The 12,805-nt window shown below is 52.1% G+C and overlaps 1 protein-coding gene across 4 annotated transcripts in view; it reads left to right on the forward strand.

The window, feature by feature from the left end:
- Positions 1-12,805, forward strand: part of TSPAN18 (tetraspanin 18) — a 181,034-nt gene that overhangs the window by 60,980 nt on the left and 107,249 nt on the right. The window contains exon 1 of one of the 4 annotated variants that reach the window (XM_019746425.3): positions 11,358-11,451. The exons of the other annotated variants lie outside the window; for them this stretch is intronic. The gene's annotated coding sequence lies outside the window, so the exon portion shown is untranslated. Of the gene's footprint in view, positions 1-11,357; positions 11,452-12,805 lie in introns of those variants that run through there. 4 annotated transcript variants of the gene reach the window in all.

A 12,805-nucleotide genomic window follows, 5' to 3' on the forward strand; every position in this document is an offset into this window, starting at 1 on the left:
CCTGGCAGGAAGGTATGTGGCTCAGAGCACTTCCGACTCGCTGGGGGGACATGGACGAAGCTAAAGTGACCCACCGTCCCTGTTTGCCAGGGACCCAAGGGTTTTCTGGGATGTGAGACTTTGAATACTAAAACCAGAATGAGAGGTCTCCCAGAGCACCACCAGTGTTCACAATGACCTCACCTCCTCGCGCCTCAGTTTCCTCTTCTGTAAAACGAGGATCATAATAGTGCCAACTTCGTGGGCACGCTGGTGGATTCATTACAAATAACCCAAGCAGACCCATTGCCTGGCCTCAAAGCCACTTGAAGAATGTTTGTTCTCTAAGCCTCCCTGTCACTTGTGGGGCACCAGGTGACCCTAGAAGGATGAGAGCCGACATTTCTCAAAGCAGGGGTCCTCCCAGTTCTTTGCCTGCCACCATGCTTCCTTCCCACCCCCGCCCCAACCGTTTGACAACTGCCCATGGACTGAGGACCAAAGAGGAGGAGGCTGTGTCTTTAAGTGTTCCGAACAGCACTGAAATGTTATGACAGTGCATCTCACAAGGGATGCAGTTTCCACGGCAACCCCACACTAAGATAAGCAAGCCGCCTGTATTTTTTTCTGAAAGATTCAGGAACAGGGGGGGAATTAGGCGATCTGTCAGCGGGTGGGACTTGAAAGCAAGAGCCACGTCCATTAATCCTTGAGCTCTGATTGCATTATCCGGGAATGAATGTGTACCATTAGAGGAAGGAGAAGCAGGGCTCCTTTCCTGTGCACCCCATCTTCTGGACACATGGCAAGAGGAAGAAAGAGAAAGCCATGGTCAACTTTTGTATGAGAAATTGCAGCCCTTTAGACTCTACCAATTCTGTCCCTACCTAGTGTACCCAGGGAGAGAGAGTGTGTGTGTGTGTGTGTGTGTGTGTGTGTGTGTGTGTATAGAGTTCAGACTCAGGCTTTGCAATCGGACAGACACAGGTTCAGATTCTGGCTGTTCCAGTGGCTGGAATATTGGACAAGCTGTTAACCTTTTGGAGCCTCAGTTTCTCCATCTGTAAAATGGGGTAATAACGATAGTACCGGTGTCATGGGGTAGGCGTGAGGATTTAATATGATGAACATATGTGATAATGCTCAGCACAGTGCCTGGCACACAGGTGCTTAATAAATGCTAGTTATTAACATTATTAATAACTGAATCAATGGGGGAAATGGTGCCACTTTGGTTTATGCATGAACGAGAGGTCATAACTGGCTTTAGGCAAAAACTGGCATTATCCAAGTCCACATGCCTAAGAGCTGCTGCTATATCTGCCGTTGGAACCCTCCCAGGGTCTTCCCATCACATTTCAAATCAGATTTAAGCTCCTCACTGGGGGCTGGCTCCTGCCAACCTCATCTTCATCACCTTCCCCTCGCACACTCTACGCTGGACCAGTTCCTGGCCTCACACCAGCTACTTCTCTGCTGGGACTGCTCTTTCCTCACTGGCCCGCACCAGTGAGAAGTGTTTGACGTCATCCAGAGGATGCTGCTGCCTAGTCCCCTGGTTCTGATGTTGGCATCAGACGATGTTTAAGATGTCTGCCCCGGAGCCATTCTGCCTGCGTTCAAATCCAGTGTCCCATTACTCACCCTAGTAAACGTGGGCCTGATGATTTCTCTACACCTCAGCTTCCTCATCTGTAAAATGGGTACAACGATAGTCCTGCATCCACTCACTCATTCAATCTGCCAAACGGTAAGGCAGTGGTGCGGCAGGAGACCAGATGGGGGCTACTACTGCAATAGTCCCAACGGGCGATGGCGGTAGCCACCTGTGGCACAGGTGTGAAGGTCAGATATGCACAAACTTCCAGTAGCTTTGCACCAGGTAATTACCACCTCCTTACTCCTGCCGTTTCTGGTTGTCTGAGGGCCTGGGGCCTGAGACTCCATTTTCTACTATAGGAAGAGGGCGATTACTTCCCACGGGGTTTGGGGCCTTAGGGTGTGAAGCCGGGGGATGCACCGATTTTCTTAGTTGAGAGACGTGGGGCTACCTCTGTGCTCGGAGCCCACTGCACTCTTGCTCCAAGGGCCTTCTGCGACTCTGGAGTGACCTGGGACCCAGCAGAGCCCCTGTTCTCAGGCCTGCTGAATGTGGAGTCATAGCCCCAGACCTGGCCTGTCACCTGCCCCGTCCACCCCAAACCCCAAGGCTGCGCACGGCTGCATCCGCACCGACGAGTCCTCCTGTGTCCCCCACCCCGTCAGGCACCCCTCCTGCCCTGCCCGCATCACAGCTGCATCTCATTCCTTGGCCTCAGTGTCCAGGAGACTCTCGGCCGTGATCATCAGCTTTTGCAGAGTAGCCATCCGAGAACTCCCAGGACGGAGAGGAGGAGAAGAACATGGAAGCTCCTGGGTCTTTGCTAATTTATTTTGACAACTGTAATGTCATTTTAATTATTTATGCTCATGCTCCAGAGTTCACTGGCAAATGACCCAGAGGTGTGTATTTCGTGCAGTGGAGGAAGCATGGAATAAGAGATTTGTTTTCAGCTTTTATGTTTTTTTTGCTGATTCTTGGGAAATGAATGTCAGAGTCCTCTGCCCCCAACCCCGCCCTAGGAGTTCCTCCGCCATCACTGAAGAAGTACTTTATTTTCACTCCACGGAGATAGATAACAAGAACCCAGTGCTCAGGGTCCTGTGGGGGCCCCTAGCCACCCTCCCTGTTTCAGGCTGGGCCACTCCTCTTTGGGTTTTATTGCCTGCCCTCTGGGGGTGTGGCCTGCTTACCGTGCCCACAATGGAACCTGAAATGTCAGGGTAGGCAGAATGTTGGTGAGGACTCGTCTTGAACCCTTGCTGCATGCATGAGAGAAATAGTGACCAGAGAGGTCAGGGATAGCCTCGGTCACACAGCAAAAAGCAAACCATAGACCTGGTGACGCCAGCCCAGTGCAAGCCCACTCACCCCTCTTCTGTCCCCCGTCCCCAACCCACGTGCTGGGCATTCATTAACATGCATGTTCCTGAGCCCCAGCCTAGGTTTGCAAGGGCTTTCTCAAGCTATCTGTCACTGGAGACACTGGCTTGGAGGGTGTGGTCAGGACTGGGGTGTCCTCAGGGCCATGGCTGGGGGGCTTCTCATGAGGTAGCATCCTCCCCTCTGAGCAGGTGTCACCAGACCTGACATTCTACCACCGGAGGGTCTTCCTTTGGGGATGAGCATTGCCGTCGGTATCCTTTCCAGTGCAGGTATTCCTGGGAAGACTTGCTCATTAAGGCCACGAGGAAGTCCCCCATAATAACCCCTCACGTCTGCCAAGCATGTTGTGCTGTCAGCTTACCTCACAGAGGGTAGACAGCAAGGCTCACCTGCCCATTTCACAGATGAGAAACAGAGTCTCCAAGAAGTTGACTTTTCTGAAGGCACATGGCCTGTGAATTCACAAACCAGACTCTGGACATTTGAGCCCCTGCTGTGCCCTGAGGGGTCAGGGGTTAGGGAATAAGGGAGGAGGGCCTAAGGGGCCAGGTGAGGGGAGTGAGAAAAGGCTCTGGGGGGCGGGGCCTCCGCAGCCACCATTGTTTCCCTCCCTGTTTTGGCAGCGTGGGAGGTTCATTCATTCATTCATTCCTTCATTCATTCCTCATAGCCTCCGATGGTCAATGGTGGACTGGTTTTGGAGTGAAAGACCTGTTGGTAATCTGCTCTTTTAAGGACTGGTGGTGTAACCTTAGCTATAATTAGGGGGAAGAAACTTACCTCTCAGGGTTGACATGAAGCTATTTTAAAGCTACTTCCTGTGCGTAAAAGTGCCTTGCACAGCATTTGGCACAGTACATCTCAGCTGCTGCTTTCCAAGTGGGCAGACTTCTGGCTGTTGGCTCAGGAGGCGGAGCCTGAGTCTGGTCCTCAGGCCTGGGAGTGACGATGTGCAGGAGTGTTTCCCTGGTTGGACCAGGATCAGGGACCGTACTCAGTGATGCCACAGCCCAGTGACTGTCCCTGCCACTCTCTACTGAGCATTTGCCTTCACTCATCCTGTCAGCAAATGCTTCTGCAACCCCTGTCATAGGTAGGCATTATTCTGTGTACTGAGACTAGAACAATGCATAAGAGAACGCTCCTGCCCTCAGGGAGCTTCTTACCTTCCAGTTCTAGGAGAGGGAAAAGAAACAAGGACACACACTAAATATAAAACTTGCAAGTGGAGGTAGTGCTGTGCAGGAAGCAGGCAGGGAAATGTGATAGCGACTGGTTGGGATGGGAGGAGATACTTTGGATGGGGTGGTCAGGGAAAGCCTCACTGAGAAGGGAGACAATTAGGCAGACTCCTGACGTCTGTGTGAAGCTCCAGGGGAAGAGCATTGCAGGCGGAGGGACCAGCACGTACAAAGGCCCAGGGGTGACATCTGAAAGGAATCCATCGTGGGTGGAGGACAGTGAGTGACAAGGTGGGGAGTGTGCAAGTTGGTGAGCGAGGTAGGATTGTGGGGGTCTTTGGAAGACAGAGCAAAGAGTTTGGTTTTTGGGAGAGGAAGCAGTCAGACCATTTTAAGCAGGGGAGTGGTATGATCTAATTGCATTGAACTTTGCGGAGAAGACGGGTGGGGCAAGAGTGGGAGTGGAAAATCAGTGAGAAGGCACCTGCATCCAGGTCAGAGATGATGGGGGCTGGGAGCGGTGCAGCAGTAGTTAGACGTGTGAGTGGTGGTTGGATGTGGGGCATATCTTGGGGTAGACTGGGTGGGATTTGCTGTGGATATGAGGGATGATGGCTAAGAGGGATGGAGAGTGACTAAAAGATTTTGGGGCTGAACATCTGGGCGAAGAGTCCTCCCGTTAATGAAAATAAGGAGGCAGACACACCCGCAACGGCTCCCTGATAAGACTAAAGATTCTTAAGGACCGTTTCTGCGCAGACTCATCATTTTATTGCCCCTATGCCTCGTACAGGACCTGACAGGATGAGGTTCTCAGGAATGGTTTGTGGGGTGCGTATGTACACAAGAGAGGGGAAAAGGACTCAGGAAGAGATGAAAGTGTGAACAAATGAAAGGAGGAATTACTGATACTCCCATGCCGAAGGCGGAACAGCATCCAGCCTTTCCCTAAGTGGATGACACAGAACACTAACCCTTGGCCCTAAATGATTGTGCAGCAGAGAGGTCTGAGAACCAGCATGGATTCTGCCTCCCTTTCTGGAGATTCAAGATGCACATTGGGTCAAAGAAAGGCTCTGCTAAATCCCACACGAAAGAGCCTCTTTAACTTGGGTGAAGCCAGCATGTCCCAGACTTCAGTGATCACAGAGCCTTTTTTTGTTTTCCCCTTGCTGGTTTACTTATTAACATCTGAACACACTTCAAAAAAGGCTCTCAGGCCAGCCCCCCTCATATCAGCTCAGTTGCTGGCTGTCACTGCAGAGGGTCAGAGGGCCAGAGTGCCCTCCCACACTTAGCTCTTGGGAAATCTCTCTCTGGGGTTGAGGATTGTTCTGGCAGCATTAGCATCATAATAACGCTAGTCCTTCTCAGTCCTCACCCTGGGCCAGGCACTGTTGTACGCAGTTTCCGTGCGTTTGTCATTGAAAGCTCCTAGCAGCGCTCTGACATGGGCACTGTCGTGGCTATCCTTATTTTACAGATGGGGAAAGCGAGCATTGGCAGGATTAGGTGGCTTATCCAAGGTCACACAGCTGGGAAATAGCAGAACGAGAATGTAGGAAGGTTCCAGAGTCCCCCTCCCCCAGCCCCTAACCAATACCCTATCCTGCTAGGGGCTGAGTACCCTCCACCATCCATCCTGGACCCCGGCTGAGCCACCCTGTGTCTTCTCCGCCCTGGCAGCCCCCACAGTGGCCCAGTCTCCGGGGAGCTCCAGGCCCCCCAATGCAGCCTGTGCATTGCTAGCCTGAGTCTGGCCTCCTCTGGGCAGCGCACCTCCCACCCTGCCCTCAGCCATCCTGGAGCCAGGGCTGAGCGGCTCAGAAGCCCATGGAATTAGAGAGTTTTAAACAGGAAACTGGTATAATTTTGGTCAGGAGCTCAGGCAAGAGGGAGAAGCTCTGCCAGGCACAGCCACATCCAAAAGAAATAGAGAGGGAGGGTTTAGGGTTTCAAGTTTGTGCGTTTAAGGGATATTAAGGCAAATAAAGGACTTTTATTTAGCCCTGTCCAGGCGTGGCCCTGTCCTGCTTTTCAGTCTACTGTGTACCTCCTTGTCGAATTGAGTGGGACTGGGGTCGACCAGGGGAGGCCAGCGCAGTGCACCCCCACCTCCCACCCTGACCTTTGTGATTTGGCATGGGAGCTCCCTCTCCCCTACCCCCTCCGCCCCTCTCCCAGGCTCTGTCCCAGCCGCTGTGTCCCCCTCCTCACCCTTCCCCTCCTTCAGTTTTTGTTCTTCTGGAGCTCCCCAGAGACTGGGCCACTGTGGGGGCTGCCAGGGCGGAGAAGACACAATGGGACCCTTGTGAGGCTATGGACCCCTCCTGCCCCCTCCCGAGGGGCCCTGTGGAACATTCCTCAGCCTTGCCCAAGACCGCCCTGAACCTTGTCCCCTTGGGAAACCAGACTAAACCGGTCTGGTGGGGAGAGGGATTTTTCTCAGCCCCAGGAGTCTGTCCCTTTCCCCAGGGTCAGGAGGGAGCACCGCGGCTGGGGAAGCAGACAGATGACCACCGCCAGGCCAGTGGTCAGGAGTAGCATTTATTGAGTGTTTATCATGTGCCGGCTGAGATCTACGGGGTCACAACAACCCCATGAGGTTGCTGCTAGAGAGGAAACTGAGGCAGAAGGCATGATGCCCCTTGCCCAGGGTTACAGTCAGCAAATGGCAGAGTCAGGACTGGAACCCAGGCAGGCTGCTTTCAGGGCTGCTCTTAGCCATCCACTGCGGTTACCAGAGGGCTTAATTAGCAAGTGTTTGTGAACCGGGCATTCTCTCTGCCACCAGAACAACCTCTCCCCAGGGCACGCACTTTAAGATTCATGACACACTTGTAGATCACAGTCTTCAGGATGACCACACAGGTATTACAACACCTGTTTCGATGATGGAAAAACTGAGGTTCTGAGAAGTGAAAGGAATCACCAGAGGACCCAGAGCTCGTGCATCCTGCTGGTCTGGGTTTGGAACTTCTTCTGGCTCCGTTGAATTTCACCGAAGCCTGCAGCTCAGTGTCAACACAATTTGGGTGCTGTGAATGAAAGTCTAATTAATGCAAGAGACCAGTGACCAGGTCTGGACCCGCCCCTTTGTCTGTGAGAGCCGGCCACCTGGTCTGGGCTTTTCTGGACTGACCAATGGACTTGTATTGGCACAGCATTGGGAAGCTTTGCTCAAAGTACAATTGCAACTGATCTCTTCGAGGAGCCTCTTCCGGGGCTGTCCATCAGGACTCTGGGTGACACCTGTCTGCAGAAGTTTCTGGTCTCCCCTCCTGGGCCAGATATCCCTCAGGCCCCTTCCCTAGAGAGGGGCTGCCCAGGATTGGGGGTGGGAGTGGGCAAGGACTTCTCAGGCAGTCTGTCAGATCATAAATCAGGGCTAATTGCAGAGCTTCTCCCCACAGAGGCTCAGTGTCTGCCGGGAAGGCCGTCTCCTGGGACAAGGAAACTTCCGGAAGGCTATAACTGCTCTCTGCCATGCAGGGACCCCGCCTCAGCTGCGGGCTGCAGGGGCCTGACCTACAGCCCTGGGCTACACAGCCCGTCCACAGTGGCGCCAGAACCAAACCTCAGATCTTTTGACCCCCGGTCCGACTCTTTTAAAACTCCATGTGCTTTTTCATTTATTTTTTTAAATAGCATCAGAATCAGATTGGCAGGATTGCTGAGGCTGAGGGTTGGTACCTGGGGGTTCTTTGTGGTAGCCTCTCTGTTTGTGTGTATGTTTGAATATTCCCCAAAGCATCAGTGAAAACCATAAACTACATGTTAGCCTCCTCACAAAAGCTTTCTCTGAAAGAAAATATTAGCTTCATTCTCCTCTATAGCCCCCTCTTGCTTCCTCTACAGAACTGAGGACAACGCACGGTTCTTACATGGTTTGTCTGTTTCCGTCTGCCTCTCAGTGTTGACTTGGCTTTGTTACCTGGTGTGTCCCTGTCTGCTAGCACAGAGCCTGGCGTAGGGAAGGCACCCAGTAAATACCTGGGGAATAAAACGGTGTGCATATGGCATCTGGAGAAGCAACACCAGCTTTGGGGCATAGTGGGGAAAAAGGAAAAGTATTTCCAGGAGTTGCTGCCTCAGGGCGGCGGTTAAGAGTATGGAAGACAGAAGGAACTGTCTGGTTTGAAGTTACCTCCAGCGTTCCCTGCTCAAAGCCCCCGTTTCTTCACCTGCAGAACAGCCATCATAATGGTTCTAGTGCCAGGGGCCAGGTCATCCATACAGGGTGCCCGGCACATGCCCTGTGCTGCCTCCATGCAGGTGGGTGATGCTGTTGCTGCAGGTTCCTTGGCTGCACAACAAGTGGCTGTGGGACCAGCGTTTAACCTCCCTGGACCTTCTCGGCCACCTTTACAAGACAGGGCTATTGAGTCTTATTTATCTAAAGGAAGGAGCTGAATAACTCTCGGGCTCTAGGCCTTGGAGAAGCCCTGCTTTCCTCCCCACAGAAGGTTTTTATTTCTCTGGCTGGCTCTGGCCAGAAGGGCCCCACTATGCTTCCCAAAGTCCCGGGCCCGCTCCCCATCTCCACAAATGAAGGGGAAACTCAGGTGAAGTTGTCCCTGGCCAGGGTGGGAAAGAGGCCCGTGGGGTGCCAAGTGGGGGGTTGGAGAAGGCAGCATGCCTTTTCAAGACGTGTTCCAGGGGCCACCAGCCTGGGGAAACCTGCTTTGTCACCACCCCAGGCACTGGAGTCCAGATTAGAGGCTGGCTAGGTTTCTTCCTGCCGCGTGACTTGGGGCCATATCCCAAACCCCTGTCCGCACTCCAGTCCTGAGAGCTGTTTGCCCCCCTGCAGACCTGAGGGGCCCACCCCGGACTCTGATGTGACTGTGAAGGAGGGAAGTTCCACGGGTGAAGGGGCCGCTCTGTGCCAGAGGGGTGAGGTCTGCGGGGTGATCAGGGCTCTTTGTAAGCCAGACCTAGGGCATGGCAGGCTCGGAGACCCCTGGTCCGGTGGGAAATCTCCAGTGGTAGCAGCACTTGCTGAGGGTGCACAGCGCCCTGTGTGGCAGTGTCTCGTTTACGAGCTCATTTTAACGCTCATCTGAAGAGGAGCTTCCATCTTCATTCCTCTTTTATACACGAGGAAACTGAGGCACAGAAAGATGGAGTAACTGCCCAGATTACACTAAGAGATAGGACTGGGATTTGAACCCAGGCCAGGTGACCCACTCTAGACTTGAAAACCTTGATGATAATTCATTCTTAGCAGCCAGTCAAGTGGTGGACAAAGACAGATCCCCCTCTCCTCCCGTCTTCTATGTAAACTCTCTCATTAGCATGGGGGTGGTCCCTCACCCGGTGGAAAAGGCAGTAGGTGGTTATTTGGGAGCAAGTCCCTGGGCAGGTCCGCAAAGGTCTTTGACGGGTTAGGAACCCTCTGGGAGAAGGAGCAGCAAACACAAAGCTGTGTTCAGGGACCCCAAGAAGCAATGCTAGATGTGGCTGGACGGGTAGGCAGAGCACTGGGAGATAAAGTGAGAGGGGTGGGTGGGGTGGGGACGGCAGGCCTTTGAAGAGTTTGGATTTTATTCCAAGTGCAATGAGAAGCCTTCCAAGGGATTTTCGCAGAGGAGCTCTGAAGTTCTAATTTGCATTTTAAGTAAATCTCTGGCTGTTGCATAGAAAATGGATGACAGGGGCCAAAGCCGGAACCAAGAGACCAGATAATGGAGATAGAACAGGACTGCCCCCCAGGAAGGACCGGCTGGGGCATGGGCACTGTGCACGGCCCCCCACAGACACACTTATACACACACATATAAACACTCACACACACACACACACACACACATTTGTCGGGACTTAAGAACCCAGGGAAGAGGTGGTTGAGGATCTGCGGAGGGTGGGGGGTGGGGGGGCTACAGATGGTGGGGGGACCCGAGCATATAGCTGGGAGGTTTGTTGAGACTGGTTTCAAAGCCCTCAGTTTGTTGAGACTGGTTTCCCAACATAATGGGAGAGAAGAAAAAACGGTGAGGGAAAACTACACTGAGGGCTTTACTAGGGAAGCCCTCCCCTGAGTCAGCTCAAACCCATTACTTGTATTATTGTTCTTGTTCATATTATTTGTAATGTTATTACTGTAACATTGCGCTTCTATGGTAAACTGGTGCACCCACCCCTTGACAGTAGGGACAGTGGTGGGATAGTAGTGTATGGGGGAGCAACGTGGAGGGAATTTTATTTACCTCCCGTCAATTGAGTACTTGACATTTTCCAGGCCCTACCAGGCATTAAAGGTTATTCCTTGGTCCCCATGACTATGTTTCTGCCCTTAAGTTTGAATAGTGCCAGAAGCAAAATCCACAAGGAGAGTTAAGGCTTTGTAGAGGACAAAAGTGGGAGAGGGGTGGAGAAAGGCTTTATCGAGGTGGCCTTACAGGGCTGAGGTTTGGAGGAAGGCATTCCCGGTGGAGCAGCCGCATTTGTCAATGCTTGGACATGGGAAAACATGGGGTGTATGTTTCCATCAAAGAAGGAATAATACCTTTTGGTGGTAATTCTGGGAACACGTAGCAGAGTAGTGAACCATTAAGCCTGAAAGGTTGGTTGGAGCCAGATTGTACAAGTTCTGGAATGCTGAACTTGGGACTTACCTGTTCAGCCTTGGGGGAGCCTTTGGAGGTTTTGGATCAAGCCAGCGGTCTAGTTGCTCTGATAGGGGTGCAGAGGATGGGCTGAAGAGGTAAGAGATGGCAGCGACTTGTCTACTGCAACTATCTAAGCAATACAGGGTGCAGGCCTCGTGCAGCAGAGACGCTGGGGTAGAGAGAAGGGGGCAGATGCAGGAGGCAATGGGAGACTCTATAGGACTTTGGAATGAATTGGATGGGGCAAGAACAGAACTGTCTCTGAGTTTTTGAGCTGAGGTAACTCAGAGATTGTTCAGGCTGCTAAGAAAAATGATAGGAATTCAGAGGATAGGGAAGGAGCTCGTTGGAAGAGCCAGAGAGAGAGGAACTCAGCTTTGGGCAAAGCACTTACGATTCTTACTCCCTCCCTGCGTCAGAATCTCATTCCAGCAGTATTTTCTCAGCACTCAGATGGACATTTGACCAGCATTTGAGCCTTGAAAATAAGACTAGAATGTGGCCAGCCCAGAGCCTGACTGCATGGTTGTTATCAGATTACATTGTTATTTACCTTTACTCTGCTTCCTTGACTCTTTCTACTTCTAGATGTTGAATTCACTTAGGGCCACAGGCAGGGTCCATACCAGTTGTTTTCTTCTTCTTCTGTGGACCCAGAGTACACCACAGTGTCTGCCAGTAATAGAAGAGCTCAGTAAGTATTTGTGGATGGAAAACAGGGAAGGAGGGAAGGAGGGAAGGAGGGAGGAAAGGAGGCAGGTCTTATTCATCTCAGTTCAGCACTGAGCCTAGCCTTTGGAAGCCCCTTAACTAATATTTGTAGACCAGTGTTCAGTGGATGAGTGATTCTTTGCAGGCTGAGGTTTCAGAACTCCTCTCTGATAGCTGCCATGCTTGCAGTGGTATGTTTATCTTTAAGGTTTGGATCTAAATGTTTCTTTCAAGTCCAAAGGCATTTATAAACCTCAGCCCAAAACAACAAGTGGGCTGCATTTCTGAGGAGGGTGGGTAGGGGAGAAGGGAGAGCAAGAGAACCACTCCCCTCCCCTCCCCTAGTGACTTCTGGGGTGGAGGTGAGAGCTACAAGAGGCAGGGCTTGTGGCTCTCCCCACTGAAGCACACTGGGGAGAGCCACAAGCCCTGCCTCTCGGGGGTTGCCTGGTGAAAACTCAGGGGGAGAAATCAGTTTATGGAGAAGTTACAGACCTTCTCCTGGTTTGGCTGTTTAGCAGCGAAACTGCGGCCATCCTTGGGGGGCAGGGCGTGTTGGGACCTCTTGGTAGTGGGCGTGGGTCTTCCTGACCACAGGCCGAAGCAGCCCAGAGATGTCTACCCAGAAGAAACTGTGCTGGTCACCACTTTTCATGACGGTTGGGTCTCATCGATGCCTGGGTGGGGGTTCTTGGCAGAATAAAAAGCCAGCTCTCATGGGAGCCACAGATGTGTGCATCTGTCCCAAAAGCCAGTCAGAACACACAGAGAGACCTGGCTAAGGACGTTTCTAGCCACTTTTCACAGCTCTTTGTGATATAGAAGTTAAAAATAAAATAAGCTGCTTCCACTGAGGCAATTATTATCTCAAGGATTTTTCTCAATGTTCAAGCGAAATTAGGGACCATTGGGGCCTAGGGGCTGGGTGTTTACATCTTGTTCTGGCTGCTGGCTTCTAGGAAGTACTGTCCTTCTCAGGGTGAGATCAAGACCCAGGCTGGGAGGCCTGAGTTCTTGTTCCAGTTCTGAGATTTAGTTGTGGGACCTCAGCTCAGCCACCTGGTTTCCCTGGGTCTCCATGCTTGCCTTCTGTATTAGTTTGCAAGGGTTGCTATGATAAGTTACCACAACCTGAGTGCCTTAAAACAAAAGAAGTGTAATCTTTGACATTTCTGGAGGCTAAAAGTATGAAATCAAGGTGCCGGCAAGGGCCTCGCTCACTCTAAATTTCTAGGGAGGAATCGTACCTGCCTCTTCCAGCTTCCAGTCGCTATTCCTCGGTTTATAGCCGCCTCGCCCCAGGGCTGTCTCACCCCTGTAGCCATGCTGGTTCATAG

The sequence above is a fragment of the Rhinolophus sinicus genome, chromosome 14 (genome assembly GCF_057876585.1).
Source record: "Rhinolophus sinicus isolate RSI-liver-muscle chromosome 14, RSI-T2T, whole genome shotgun sequence".
NCBI lineage: Eukaryota > Metazoa > Chordata > Mammalia > Chiroptera > Rhinolophidae > Rhinolophus > Rhinolophus sinicus.